We start from the raw sequence: 13,603 nt of genomic DNA, 5'->3' as shown, positions 1-13,603 counted from the left end.
ATGCAGTCAATCATTTGTTGTAGCAGTGGCATGTTGTTCACTAACGGCGGGCAGTGATTGGCTGAAGCGGTCACGTACCCATCCATACAGAGTGTAACAATTATGTGGGTACTAAGGAACCTAATTGCGTGGGATAAAATGTAACTGAGACTAAAGTTGAGTATATTTAACAAAATAAGAAATTGAACCAAAACTAGCAGAACTTCCTGCAATAGTAACGAAGTGCACAGCACAATGTAGAAATGAATAGCGGGGTGAGACCGCTAATACTCACACGTCCAGCAGAAATATGAAGCGTGAGTAAGTATGGCACTTAACGTAGAAGTCCAGCAATAGTATGAGCAAGAGTGCTCACAGCATTTAACGTAGAAGTCCAGCAATTCACAGGTGGAGCATTAATAGGAGAAAATTACTAAATGTACCTTTAGGGCTGAAAAGTCCTGATCAAGTCCAGCATGGCAGGCCACACAGAACACAGTCCAAGAAGTGATAACTGTTAGGGCTGGCAGAACGCACCAAATAATAAAGATGGTAATAAGGTGTGTTCGCAGCCCGGGGTCCACCATGCAGGGGTGGTAACCTGCTGCTCAGTAATGGCGGACGCTATATGGCGGTACACTATAAGAAACACACGTGGGTTATCGTCACCCGGTGTGTACGGGGGCGGACTCTGTTGCTTCACAGAGCCGCACTACCGCTGAACATAAATGCCGGAGCCTGTTTGTGCTCACAGAGCTCGGCTAAAAGAGTGCACAGTGTACGGCCACAGAACGCTACCCCAAGGACACAAGGTTAGAGTCCCTCTAGGCCCACTGAGCGCGCGGCGTCGCTGCCACCGGCGCCGCTAAAGACGCTGGCTGTGGAGTGTGGAGCACGTGCACTGAGGCATGCTGGATCACTGGTGAGGACCAATGTCTGACTCAAACCCTGACCTACCTACACCTAAGCCTGGGCGCTAGCAAGCTAAGCTGCACAACACATGCGTACCAAGGGTAGGGGTTTCATAATGAGTCAGTCACCAGCGACATTCATACGTGCATACATCTCTCACATCTTATAGTCTGTAAATACAGTCTATCCTAGCGCAAGGGCGAGCAGCCATGTGAGCCTTTTATAGCCACGGGCGTTCGGGACCTTCCTGGCTTCTCGGATGGGCCAATCCGAACACGAGCAGGACCTGAGCACGTGACCCTCGATCTCCAATGGGAGATCACTCCACGGGCATGCTCAGTGGCCCGACATGAGGACTTAGTCCCTGGAGACTCTCGCTGCTGAGCAGCCTGCATTGTCATAGCTGTGCCAGAGGTGGCAGCAGCAAGCAAACCCACGGAGTTGGCCTGAACAGAGCACCGGGACCGACGAATCTGCTGAGCAGGCTCCACTGTGGCTGAAGAAGAATGGCAGACTGCTGGGTGCAAGGCTCTGGATTCCTGCTGTGTAGCGGCAGGAACCCGACGCCTAACATTAACGATGTCAGAATCTCTTACTGACCATATCAGTTCCAAAGATGAATAGCTCCACACTAGAAGTCCAGACAATAAGTAGCACCAGCCAGGATCAGGAAGCCGCACAGAAGAATGAAGGCAGCGGTAAGTGGGAGGCAGAGCACAGAGTAACGAGCAGCAGCGGCAGGAACTCCAGAAGCAGACCAGGAGGAAGCTTATAAGCCAGCAGCAACAAAATACTCAGGCAAAGAGGAACTTCTTAGCTGGACTTAAATAGCAGAACAGACAGAAAGTTCCAGGATAGGGCGAGGCACAAGACTCCATCTTGGACAAGGGCAAACCGGCTCAAAGGAAAATCCCGAAACCTTACACAGAGCATGAAGTGAAGAAACCAATGGGGGACCTGTGAAGTATCATTATAGTGATGGTGGATGAGCAAAAAGAGTTTTGCAACATTATATCCATGTACTTACAGCTGACATCTCATCTGATTAGAGCCATTTTCTGTTGCTTTTTCTCTAACTGGACAGACCATCATGTTAACATCTTCCAGCCACAACTCGCCTTGTCACGATGATCACAGCAGCCTTGAAAATAACAAGGTCACATACATTGTATACGTACGAGCGTCTACCTTGCACTGTGCCCGACTACAGATACAGTTGTGTGGAAAAGTGTTTGCTTCCTTCCTGATTTCCTATTTTCTTGCATGTTTGTCACACTTAAATGTTTCAGATCACCAAACAAATTTAAATATTAGACAAAGATAACACAAACACAAATTGCAGTTTTTAAATGAAGGTCTTTATTATTAAGGGAAAATTAAATCGAATTCTACAGGGCCCTGTGTGAAAAATGATTGCCCCCTAAACCTAATAACTGGTTGGACTACCCTTAGCAGCAATAATTGCAATCAAGCGTTTGCAATAACAGGCAATGAGTCTTTTACAATGCTCTGGAGGAATTTTGGTCTACTCGTCTTTGCAAAATTGATGTAATTCATCCACACTGGAGGTATTCCGAGCATGAACTGCCTTTTTAAGGTCATGTCACAGCCTCTCAATCAGATTAAGGTCAGGACTTTGACTAGGCCACTCCAAAGTCTTTTTTAAGGGCCTGTCACACTAAGAGATATCGCTAGCAATATCGCTATAACTTGTGACGTTATGGCAATATTGCTAGCGATATCGCTGTGTCTGATACTTACCTACGACCGGCTCCCCCGCTGGTTATCGCTGATCGCGCGAGAACGTTCAGGACTGTTTCTCGTCGTCAGCTTCCTGCGGCGCTTCCTGTGGAGAGACGAGCGACGAGCGTGGACGCGGGCGGGAGGACGCAGGATCGCCTGGTGTGACAGGTAAGTAGCGATCCCCGTCCCCAGCGATGTCGCTGGTGAGATCTGCCGGTATGGCAGCTCACTAGCGACCACTTAAGCGATGTACCAGCGATCCTGACAGCGTCATATTGCTGGTCGGGATCGCTGGTACATCGCTAAGTGTGACAGTACTTTTAGTTTTGTTTTTCTTAAGCTATTGAGAGGTGGACTTATTGGTGTCTTTTGGATCATTGTCCTGTTGCATAACTCAAATGTGCTTCAGCTTGAGGTCACCAACAGATGGCCCGACATTCTGCTTGCGGATTTTTTGGTAGACAGCAGAATTCATGTTTCCATTTACCACAGCAAGTCTACCAGGTCCTGAAGCAGCAAAAAAGCCCCAGACCATCACACTCCCACCATCATATTTTACTATTGGTATGATGTTCCTTTTCTGAAATGCTGTGTTACTTCTACGCCAGATGAAATGGGACATACGCCAACCAAAAAGTTAAACTTTTGTCTCGTCAGTCCCCAGGGTATTCTCCCAAAAGACTTTGGAATCATCAAGATGTTTTCTGGCAAAACTGAGATGAGCGTTTTGTTCTTATTGCTCAGCAGTGGTTTTTGTTTGGAATTCTGCCATGCAGCCCATTTTTGCCCAGTCTCTTTCTTATGGTGGAGTCATAAACACAGATCTTAACTGAGGCAAGTGAGGCCCGCAGTTCTTTAGATGTTGTTGTGGGGTCTTTTGTGACGGCTTGGATGAGTTAACACTAAGTCCGTGGGGTAATTTTAGTCGGCCTGCCACTCTTGGAAAGTTCACCACTGTTCCATGTTTTCCCAATTTGTGGATAGTAGCTATCACTGTGGTTTGCTGGAGTCCCAAAGCTTTAGAAATGGCTTTATTACCTTTCACAGACTAAGAGATCTTAATTACTTTGTTTCTAATTTGTTCCAGAATTTCTTTAAATTGCGACTTGCTGGCTAGCTTTTGAGGATCTTTCGGTCTGCTTATCACTTTTTTAAGTGATTTCTTGATTGAGAACAGTTGTGGCAGTAATTAGGCCTGGGTGTGGCTAGGGAATTTGAACTGAGCTTCCCAAAAATATGATAATCCGCAGTTAATTTATGATTTAAGGATGGGGTGGCAATCACTTTTTTCACACAGGGCCCTGTAGGTTTGGATTTCTTTTTCCCTTAATATTAAATACCTTCATTTAAAAACTGCATTTTGTGTTCACTTGTGTTATCTCTGTCTAAGATTTACATTTGTTTGGTTATCTGACATATTTAACCCCTTTCTGCCATCTGACGTACTATCCCGTCCATGGGACCTGGGCCCCTATGCCCATGGACGGGATAGTACGTCGGCGCGATCAGCGGCGCCCACGTGGTGAGCGCCGCTGATCGCGGCCGGGTGTCAGCTGATTATCACAGCTGACACCCGGCACAATGCGTCAGGGGCGGTCACGGACCGCCCCCGACACGTTAACCCCTTGCACACCGCGATCAAACACGATCGCGGTGTACCGGGGGTTAAAGGGAAGCATCGGCAGGGAGGGGGCTCCCTCCGTGCTTCCCTGAGCCCCCCACGGCAGCGCAATGTGCAGCGCTGCTGCGGGGGACTCCTTTCCTCCAGGCCCCCGAATCCAAGATGGCGACGGGGGCTTTCGGGGGCCTGAGGAAGCTGGCTTCCTCAGTGCCTGCAAAGCGCAGGCATGAGGAAGCCTTCTGCAGTGCCTGTGTCAGATCGCTGATCTGTCACAGTGATCTGTGATGTGACAGATCAGCGATCTGTCACAGGACAGTGATGTCCCACCTGGGACTATTTAATAAAGTAAAAAAAAAAATAAAAAAAGTGTTAAAATAATTAAAAAAAAATCGCCAAATAAATTAGAAAAAAAATAAAAAATATTCCCCCAATAAATCCATTTTTTGGAAATAATAAAAAAAACAAAACAATAAAAGTACACATATTAGGTATCGCCGCGTCCATAATGACCCGCCCTATAAAACTGTCCCATTAGTTAACCCCTTTAGTGAACCCCTTAAAAAATTAAAATAAAAAACGAAGCAAAAAATAATGATTTATTATCATACTGCCAAACAAAAAGTGTAATAACGCGTGATCAAAAAGACACATATAAATATCCATGGTACCTCTGAAAACGTCATCTTGTCCCGCAAAAAACGAGCTACCACACAGCATCATCAGCGAAAAAATACAAAAGTTATAGCTCGCAGAATAAAGCGATGCAAAAATAATTATTTTTTATATAAAATAGTTTTCATTGCATAAAACCGACAAAAACATAAAAAAAGACCTAAATGAGGTATCGCTGTAACCGTACTGAACCGAAGAATAAAACCGCTTTACCAATTTTACCGCACGCGGAACGGTGTAAACGCACCCCCCCCAAAAGAAATTCATGAAACGCTGGTTTTTGTTCATTCTGCGTCCCAAAAATAGGAATAAAAAGCGATCAAAAAATGTCACGTGCCCGAAAATGGTACCAATAAAAACGTCAACTCGTCCCGCAAAAAATAAGACCTCACATGACTCGGTGGGTCAAAATACGGAAAAATTATAGCTCTCAATATGTGGTGATGCAAAAACTATTTTTACAATAAAAAGCGTCTTTTAGCGTGCGACAGCTGCCAAATATAAAAACCGCCATAAATAGTAAATCAAACCCCCCGATATCACCCCCTTAGTTAGGGAAAAATAATAAAATTAAAAAAAAAGTATTTATCTCCATTTTCCCATTAGGGTTAGGGTTAGGGTTAGGGCTAGGGTTAGGGCTAGGGTTAGGGTTAGGGCTAGGGTTAGGGCTAGGGTTAGGGTTAGGGCTAGGGTTAGGGCTCAGATTAGGGTTAGGGGTGTGTTGGGGTTAGGGTTGGAGTTATAATTGGGGGGTTTCCACTGTTTGGGCACATCAGGGGCTCTCCAAATGCAACATGGCGTCTGATCTCAATTCCAGCCAATTCTGAGTTGAAAAAGTCAAATGGTGCTCCTTCCCTTCCAAGCTCTGCCATGCGCCCAAACAGTGTTTTACCCCCACATGTAGGGTATCAGCCTACTCAGGACAAATTGCAAAACAATTTTTGGGGTCCAATTTCTCCTGTTACCCTTAGGAAAATAAAAAATTGGGGGCAAAAATATCATTTTTGTGGAAAAAAATGATTTTTTTATTTTCACGTCCGAGTGTTATAAACTTCTGTGAAGCACTTGGGGGTTCAAAGTGCTCACCACACATCTAGATAAGTTCCGTGGGGGGTCTAGTGTCCAAAATGGGGTCACTTGTGGGGAGTTTCAATAGTTTAGGTACATCAGGGGCTCTCCAAACGCACATGACACCCGCAGACCATTCCATCAAAGTCTGCATTCCAAAACGTCACTGCTTCCCTTCCGAGCCCCGACGTGTGTCCATACAGTAGTTTTTTCCCACATATGGGGTGTCAGCGTACTCAGGCCAAATTGGACAACAACTTTTGGGGGTCCAATTTCTCCTGTTACCCTTGGGAAAATGAAAAAATTGGGGACTAATTGATCATGTTTCTGGAAAAAATACGATTTTTTTATTTTCATGCCCTGGCATTATAAACTTCTGTGAAGCCCTTGGGGGTTCAAAGTGCTCACCACACATCTAGATAAGTTCCTTAGTGGGTCTAGTTTTCAAAATGGGGTCATTTGTGGGGGGTTTCCACTGTTTAGGTACATTAGGGGCTCTCCAAAGGCAACATGACACCCGCAGACCATTCCATCAAAGTCTGCATTCCAAAACGTCACTACTTCCCTTCCGAGCCCCGACGTGTGCCCATACAGTAGTTTTCTCCCACATATGGGGTATCAGCATACTCAGGACAAATTGGACAACAACTTTTGGGGTCCAATTTCTCCTGGTACCCTTGGGAAAATAAAAAAATGGTGACTAAAAGATCATGTTTGTGGAAAAAATACGAATTTTTTATTTTCACGCCCGGGCATTATAAACTTCTGTGAAGCACTGGGGGGGTCAAAGTGCTCACCACACATCTAGATAAGTTCCTTAGGGGGTTTAGTTTCCAAAATGGTGTCATTTGTGGGGGGTTTCCACTGTTTTGGTACATCAGGAGTTTTCCAAAAGCGACATGGTGTCCGATCTCAATTCCAGCCAAAAACGTCAAATGGCGCTGCTTCCCTTCCGAGCTCTGACATGCGCCCAAATAGTGGTTTACCCCCACATGTGGGGTATCAGCGTACTCAGGACAAATTGCACAATAACTTTTACGGTCCTGTTACCCTTGGAAAAATAAGAATTGAGGGTGAAAAGATCATTTTTGTGGAAAAAATATGATTTTTTAATTGTATGGCTTTATGTTATAAACTTCTGTGAAGCCCATGGGGGTTCAAAGTTCTCACCACACATCTAGATAAGTTCCTTAGGGGGTCTAGTTTCCAAAATGGTGTCATTTGTGGGGGGTTTCTACTGTTTTGGTACATCAGGGGTTTTCCAAACGCGACATGGTGTCCGATCTCAATTCCAGCCAAAAACGTCAAATGGCGCTGCTTCCCTTCCGAGCTCTGCCATGCGCCCAAATAGTGGTTTACCCCCACATGTGGGGTATCAGCGTACTCAGGACAAATTGCACAATAACTTTTAGGGTCCTGTTACCCTTGGAAAAATAAGAATTGAGGGTGAAAAGATCATTTTTGTGGAAAAAATATGATTTTTTAATTGTATGGCTTTATGTTATAAACTTCTGTGAAGCCCATGGGAGTTCAAAGTTCTCACCACACATCTAGATAAGTTCCTTAGGGGGTCTAGTTTCCAAAATGGTGTCATTTGTGGGGGGTTTCCACTGTTTTGGTACATCAGGGGTTTTCCAAACGCGACATGGTGTCCGATCTCAATTCCAGCCAAAAACGTCAAATGGCGCTGCTTCCCTTCCGAGCTCTGCCATGCGCCCAAATAGTGGTTTACCCCCACATGTGGGGTATCAGCGTACTCAGTACAAATTGCACAATAACTTTTAGGGTCCTATTACCCTTGGGAAAATAAAAATTGGGGTGAAAAGATCATTTTTGTGGAAAAAATATGATTTTTTAATTGTACCGCTGTACGTTATAAACTTCTGTAAAGCCCTTGTGGGTTCAAAGTTCTCACCACATATCTAGATAAGTTCCTTGGGGGGTCTAGTTTCCAAAATGGGGTCACTTGTAGGGGGTTTCCACTGTTTAGGGACATCAGGGACTCTCCAAACGTGACATGGCGTCCAATCTGAATTCCAGCCAATTTTGCATTGAAAAAGTCAAACGGCGCTCCTTCCATTCTGAGCTCTGCCATGCACCGAAACAGTGGTTCCCCCCCACATATCAGGTATCTGCGTACTCAGGACAAATTGCACAATAACTTTTGCAGTCCAATTTCTCCTGTTACCCTTGGTAAAATAAAAAAAATTGAACCTGAAGTATTTTTTTTATGAAAAAAAGTTAGATGTTCATTTTTTTTTAAATATTCAAAAAAATTCCTGTGATGCACCTAAAGGGTTAATAAACTTCTTGAATGTGGTTTTGAGCACTTTAAGGGGTGCAGTTTTTAGAATGGTGTCACTTTTGGGTATTTTCTATCATATAGACCCCTCAAAGTGGCTTCAAATGTGATGTGGTCCTAAAAATAAAATGGTGTTGTAAAAATGAGAAATCGCTGGTCAACTTTTAACCCTTATAACTTCCTAACAAAAAAAAATTTTGGTTCCAAAATTGTGCTGATGTAAAGTAAACATGTGGGAAATGTTAGTTATCAAGTTTTTTGTGTGCCGTATCTCTGTGATTTAAGGGCATAAAAATTCAAAGTTGGAAAATTGCAAAATTTTCAAAATTTTCGCCAAATTTCCGTTTTTCTCACAAATAAACGCAAGTTATTTGAATGAAATTTTACCACTAATATGAAGTACAATATGTTACGAGAAAACACTGTCAGAATCACCGGGATCCATGGAAGCGTTCCAGAGTTATGACCTCATAAAGGTACAGTGGTCAGAATTGTAAAAATTGGCCCGGTCATGAACGTGCAAACCACCCTTGGGGGTGAAGGGGTTAAGTGTGACTAACATGCAAAAAAATAGGAAATCAGGAAGTGGGCAAACACTTTTTGACAACTGTATGTATGCACCCCAGCATTATTATGCTATTAGCCACGCCCACACATCGATCAAAATATAAAGTGATAAGCAGCACTGTTCCCATCTAAGTATAATCTCTGCGGCCCAATAAGTATAAATTATTCAGTCTCTATGTGTACATGCTTTTTGTGGTGGAAAATATGCAAGGTTTTACAGTAAAAGTGAAGTGAATGAGATCCCTGAAGTGTCATGTACACGTTGCTTATTTTTTCCTTGCAGATTTGCAGCACATTAAAATCCGCATAATGTAAATTATTGCAGTGTATTTCACCCATACTAATGTGTTGGGGAATATACGCAACAAAAGCATGTAAAAAAGTGACAAAAATGTATTTTACGCAGCATTCTTCCTGCCAACACATTAGGATATTGTTAGCATGGCTGGTCTGGAGCCGGAATCTCCAGGAGTGGACCCTCTGGACCGGGGAAGGGGACCCGGCCGAACGAGGACTGGCAGAACGGGTGAGAAGGGAAGCTGGTCTGGTGGACCTCCTGTCTCTTGCTGACTCCCGAGCGCTCCTGGAAGCGTAGGTCAATGCAGGTAGCCAGCGAGATAAGGTCCTCTAAGGTGGGTGGGGTATCTCGACCTGCGAGTTCATCTTTTATTCTGCCTGAAAGATCGCGCCAGAATGCCCCTACCAAAGCCGTGTTATTCCAGTCGAGCTCGGAGGAGATAGTGCGAAAGCGGATAGCATACTGTCCGACCATGAGAGAACCCTGATGTAGGTTAAAGAGTGACTCGGTGAGAGCAGCTTACCGACCCGGCTCATTGAAGACCCTGTGAAAAGTATCCAAGAAAACCGGAAGACTTAAGACAACGGGATCGTCACGTTCCCAGAGAGGATTCAACCAGGACAGGGCCTCTCCCACCAGATGGGACATAATAAAGGTTACTTTGGCCCGGTCAGAGGGATATTGCTGCGGCAACCATTCAAAGTGGAGGCTACACTGATTTAAGAACCCCCTGCAGAGCTTGGGATCCCCAGTGAAGCGAGGCGGTTTGGCGAGGCAGGGCGTCGGAAGAGCTGTAGGAGTGGAGGGAGGAGTCGGAGTTGCGGCGGCAGACTGGAGGACTGACAAGCGGCTGTCAAAGGAGGCCATGTAAGACAAAGTATGGGCTTGAGTATCTTGTTTCTGGCCCAGCTCCTGTTGAAGACTGGCCAGTAGATTGGCAGTTCGACGATCGGCCACCTGCAGGGCCGACAAACGGGTGTCCATAGACTTCATGACAGACATAATGCGTCCCTGATTCTCCCGCAGGAAGAGTAACTCTTTCTGGGTAGCAGCAGTAGTACCGGCGGAGTCCATGGCCTGATGTCATGTCGGACGCTGTTCACACCACAGCATCCGGCAGGCAGAGGTAGTTCCACCTCCAGCCACTATAGCCTCAGTGGCGCCGGTTTGATCTTCAGGCTCTTGGGGGTTAATCCTGCTGGAGACCAGGTTGGAAGGTTAGTCACGCCCACGGTCTTTAAATAGTCTTACTGGCATATGGGCGTCGCCGATTATAGCTTGTGTTTCATACCAAGTGGTTCCGGTCTGGAGTGGAGGTGTTCAAGAGAGAGAGATTCATATCTGGTGTCGTATGATCCGTCGTTATCCTTTCTCCTTCCCATATTTGTGTTTAGTTGTGCCCTGTTCACATTACTGTTTATTCCTGTGTGTGTGCGGCGCAGTGCAGTTTAAGTTCTCCCTGTCTGTCATTATTTGTGTGGGAGCTTTGGTGGTGTGACTCCTCACTGGGTGGAGGGTGGAGGGTTAAGTGCAGGGCTGAGCAGGAGATAAGGAAAGGTCGGAGGCTCAGGCATTTGCACCTTCAGCAAAAACCCTGGATTGAGGGTCAGACAGGGTTTCCCCTAGTAAAAGGGACACCACAGGGGCCCCGGGTATTTCAGCCTTAGTTGAACTAAGCCCCCGTGACACCTGATCGTACTGTTAGCGTGACTGGTCTGGAGCCAGAATCTCCAGGAGTGGACCCTCTGGACCATGGCACCGAGGGGCCCCGGGCGAGCTGCCAGGTGGAACCGACCCCTATACAGGGACCGTTAGGAGCAGGCCCAGGGGTTCGAGTACCACGGTAGCCGGTACCGAGAGGGGCGGCTCAGGATGGACTGGAGTAGGAGTGTGGGACTGAAATGTAGATGACAGGACAGAGCTGGAACACAGGAGACAGGAGTGGAGCAAGACTGTAGACTGGAAGGAGGAGGGATGGTTGGAGCAGGAACACAGGAGACAGGATTGGAACAGGAACACCAGAGGCAGTATTGGAGTAGGACGGAAGGACTGGAGCAGGATAGAACAGGAACACCGGAGGCAGGACTGGAGTAGGACGGAAGGACTAGAGCAGGATGGAACAGGAACACCGGAGGCAAGACTGGAGTAGGATGGAAGGACTGGAGCCGGATGGAACAGGAACACTGGAGGCAGGACTGGAGTAGGACGGAAGGACTGGAGCCGGAGTACAGCAGGGGACACGGATAGCAGGACTGCGAGGCTGCTGCAGGGAGCACATGAGAACGGGACTGAGAGACTGCAGAGAGCACACACTGTTAGCGAGGCCCAGTGTGCTAGGAAACACAACGATCAGGCTCCTCCCTCAGGGGGAAGCGGCCTGATATGCCCCTGTCTGGCCTGCCATTGGTCAGGGGGTGCTTCCAGGTCAGGGCATAGCCGGAGCACAAGAAGCAGAAGGGAGGTGCGGCCGCGGCCTATGGCGCATGCGCATTTGCATGCAAAGACACCGTCGGTCGCGCGCCTGTCAGAGGTGAACGCCGTGGCTTTTGGGGCGGCGAGGGGCTGTGGCGTGGGAGTGATGGCTGGGTGAGTATGCAGAGACGGCGTGGGAGCGGAGGCCGGCATGAGAGATATGCAGCAGAACTTTCTCCTACAAATCTTGACTGTGCGCACACAGCCATAGTCCCTGTCCTGGTTCCCTCCATCCATTCATGTCCTTCATAGCTTCAGAATGAATTTGGAGGTGGGAGAAGGTGTTATCAAGCACTTAACATCCTCCACCTTCTCCCAATTCATTACAAGTCCCTGATAGCATCTTCTCGCACCTTTGAATTCCTTACAAATTGTCCTATGCACCTTACTGCCACCTCTCCCACACCCCAATAAATTTGAAGTCCCATCATTGTTCTCCTCCACACATCCCTAAATGTTCTCACTCAACCCGCTCATTGTCTTCTCCCCCACATCCCTCCTTGTTATCCCCTACTTCCCTGATTATCCTCTCCACCACATCCTTCATTTTCCTCTTCCTCACAGCCCTCATTGTCCTCTTCCCCACAGCCCTCATTGTCTGCTCTCCCACATGCATGGTCCTTGTGCAGTATGATTTTATTTTAAGCACCCAGTGACTTGCATTGGTGAGTGCGATCTGATTCTCACATCCATTTGCAACATGCTGCAATTTTTTATTCAGTTTGATTAGAGCTGAGGAAAAACTCTTAATTGAGTACTGACTCATTGAATAACATTGGTCAGAGTGCAATGTGACTAGCATTTTTTGCGGTGTTGCTATCAGTGTGTCAAGAGTGGGAGAAGAGGATTGCATTGACAATCCAACACAATGGGCAGCACTTTGAACACATTTTATAAGTGGTCATAAACTTGTAAATAACTCATGAAAGAGTTAAGTTATGTTAAAACCAAGCATACCATTGTTTTTTTTGCAAAATTATCAATAAGTTTGATGTGTCACATGACCCTCTTCCCATTGAAAAAAATAAAGTTGGATCCAAAATGGCCAACTTCAAAATGTTCACCATGGTCACCACCTATCTTGAAAAGTTTCCCCCCTCCCATATACTAATGTGCCACAAACAGGAGGTTGATATCACCAACCATTCCCATTTTATTTAGGTGTATCTATATAAATGGCCAACCCTGTATAAAGTCATTACAAACATAGTGATCTATTTCAAGTGTTTATTTCTGTTAACATTGATGATTATGGCTTACAGCCAATGAAAACCCAAAAATCATTATCTCAGTAAATTAGAATACTTTATAACACCAGCTTGAAAAATTATTTTAAAATCTGAAATGTTGGCCTACTGAAACATATGGATAAGTAAAAAAGGTTGTAGTCAGCTTATCCGTCTGCAAAGCAATCCCCAAGCCTGCCAACGCCCAGCACGGACTGTGGTGAGCATCCACATGAATTAGGAGCAAGAGGAAGAAAAAAAGTGATCCAGCTGGAGACGGAGGCGGCTGCAATTTACAAAGCTTCATTGGACAACTTAAAAATATGTTGGTTCTTTAAAAATTTCTTATAGCAAACACCAAGCACACCAGTGAAGAAGATCTTCAATCAAGCACAGTGATACTGTTGTTTCTAAAGCAGGTATTGGTACTTTTGGCAGTGTGGATAGGGGCCAAGTCCTGCTGGAGAATGAAATTTCCATCTCCAAAAAGCTTGTCGGCAGAGGGAAGCATGAAAATTTCCTGGTAGACCGCTGCGCTGACTTTGGTCTTGATAAAACACAGTGGACCTACACCAGCAGATGACATGGCTCCCCAAATCATCAATGACTGTGGAAACTTCACACTAGACCTCAAGCAGCTTGGATTGTGTTCCTCTCCACTCTTCTTCCAGACTCTGGGACCTTAATATTCAAATGAAATGCAAAATTTACTTTCACCTTAGACCACTGACAACAGTCCAGTT

This window comes from Dendrobates tinctorius, unplaced genomic scaffold (genome assembly GCF_039654945.1).
Source record: "Dendrobates tinctorius isolate UK_male_01 unplaced genomic scaffold, ASM3965494v1 ptg000250l, whole genome shotgun sequence".
Taxonomy (NCBI): domain Eukaryota; kingdom Metazoa; phylum Chordata; class Amphibia; order Anura; family Dendrobatidae; genus Dendrobates; species Dendrobates tinctorius.
This window is presented reverse-complemented; position numbering follows the sequence as displayed.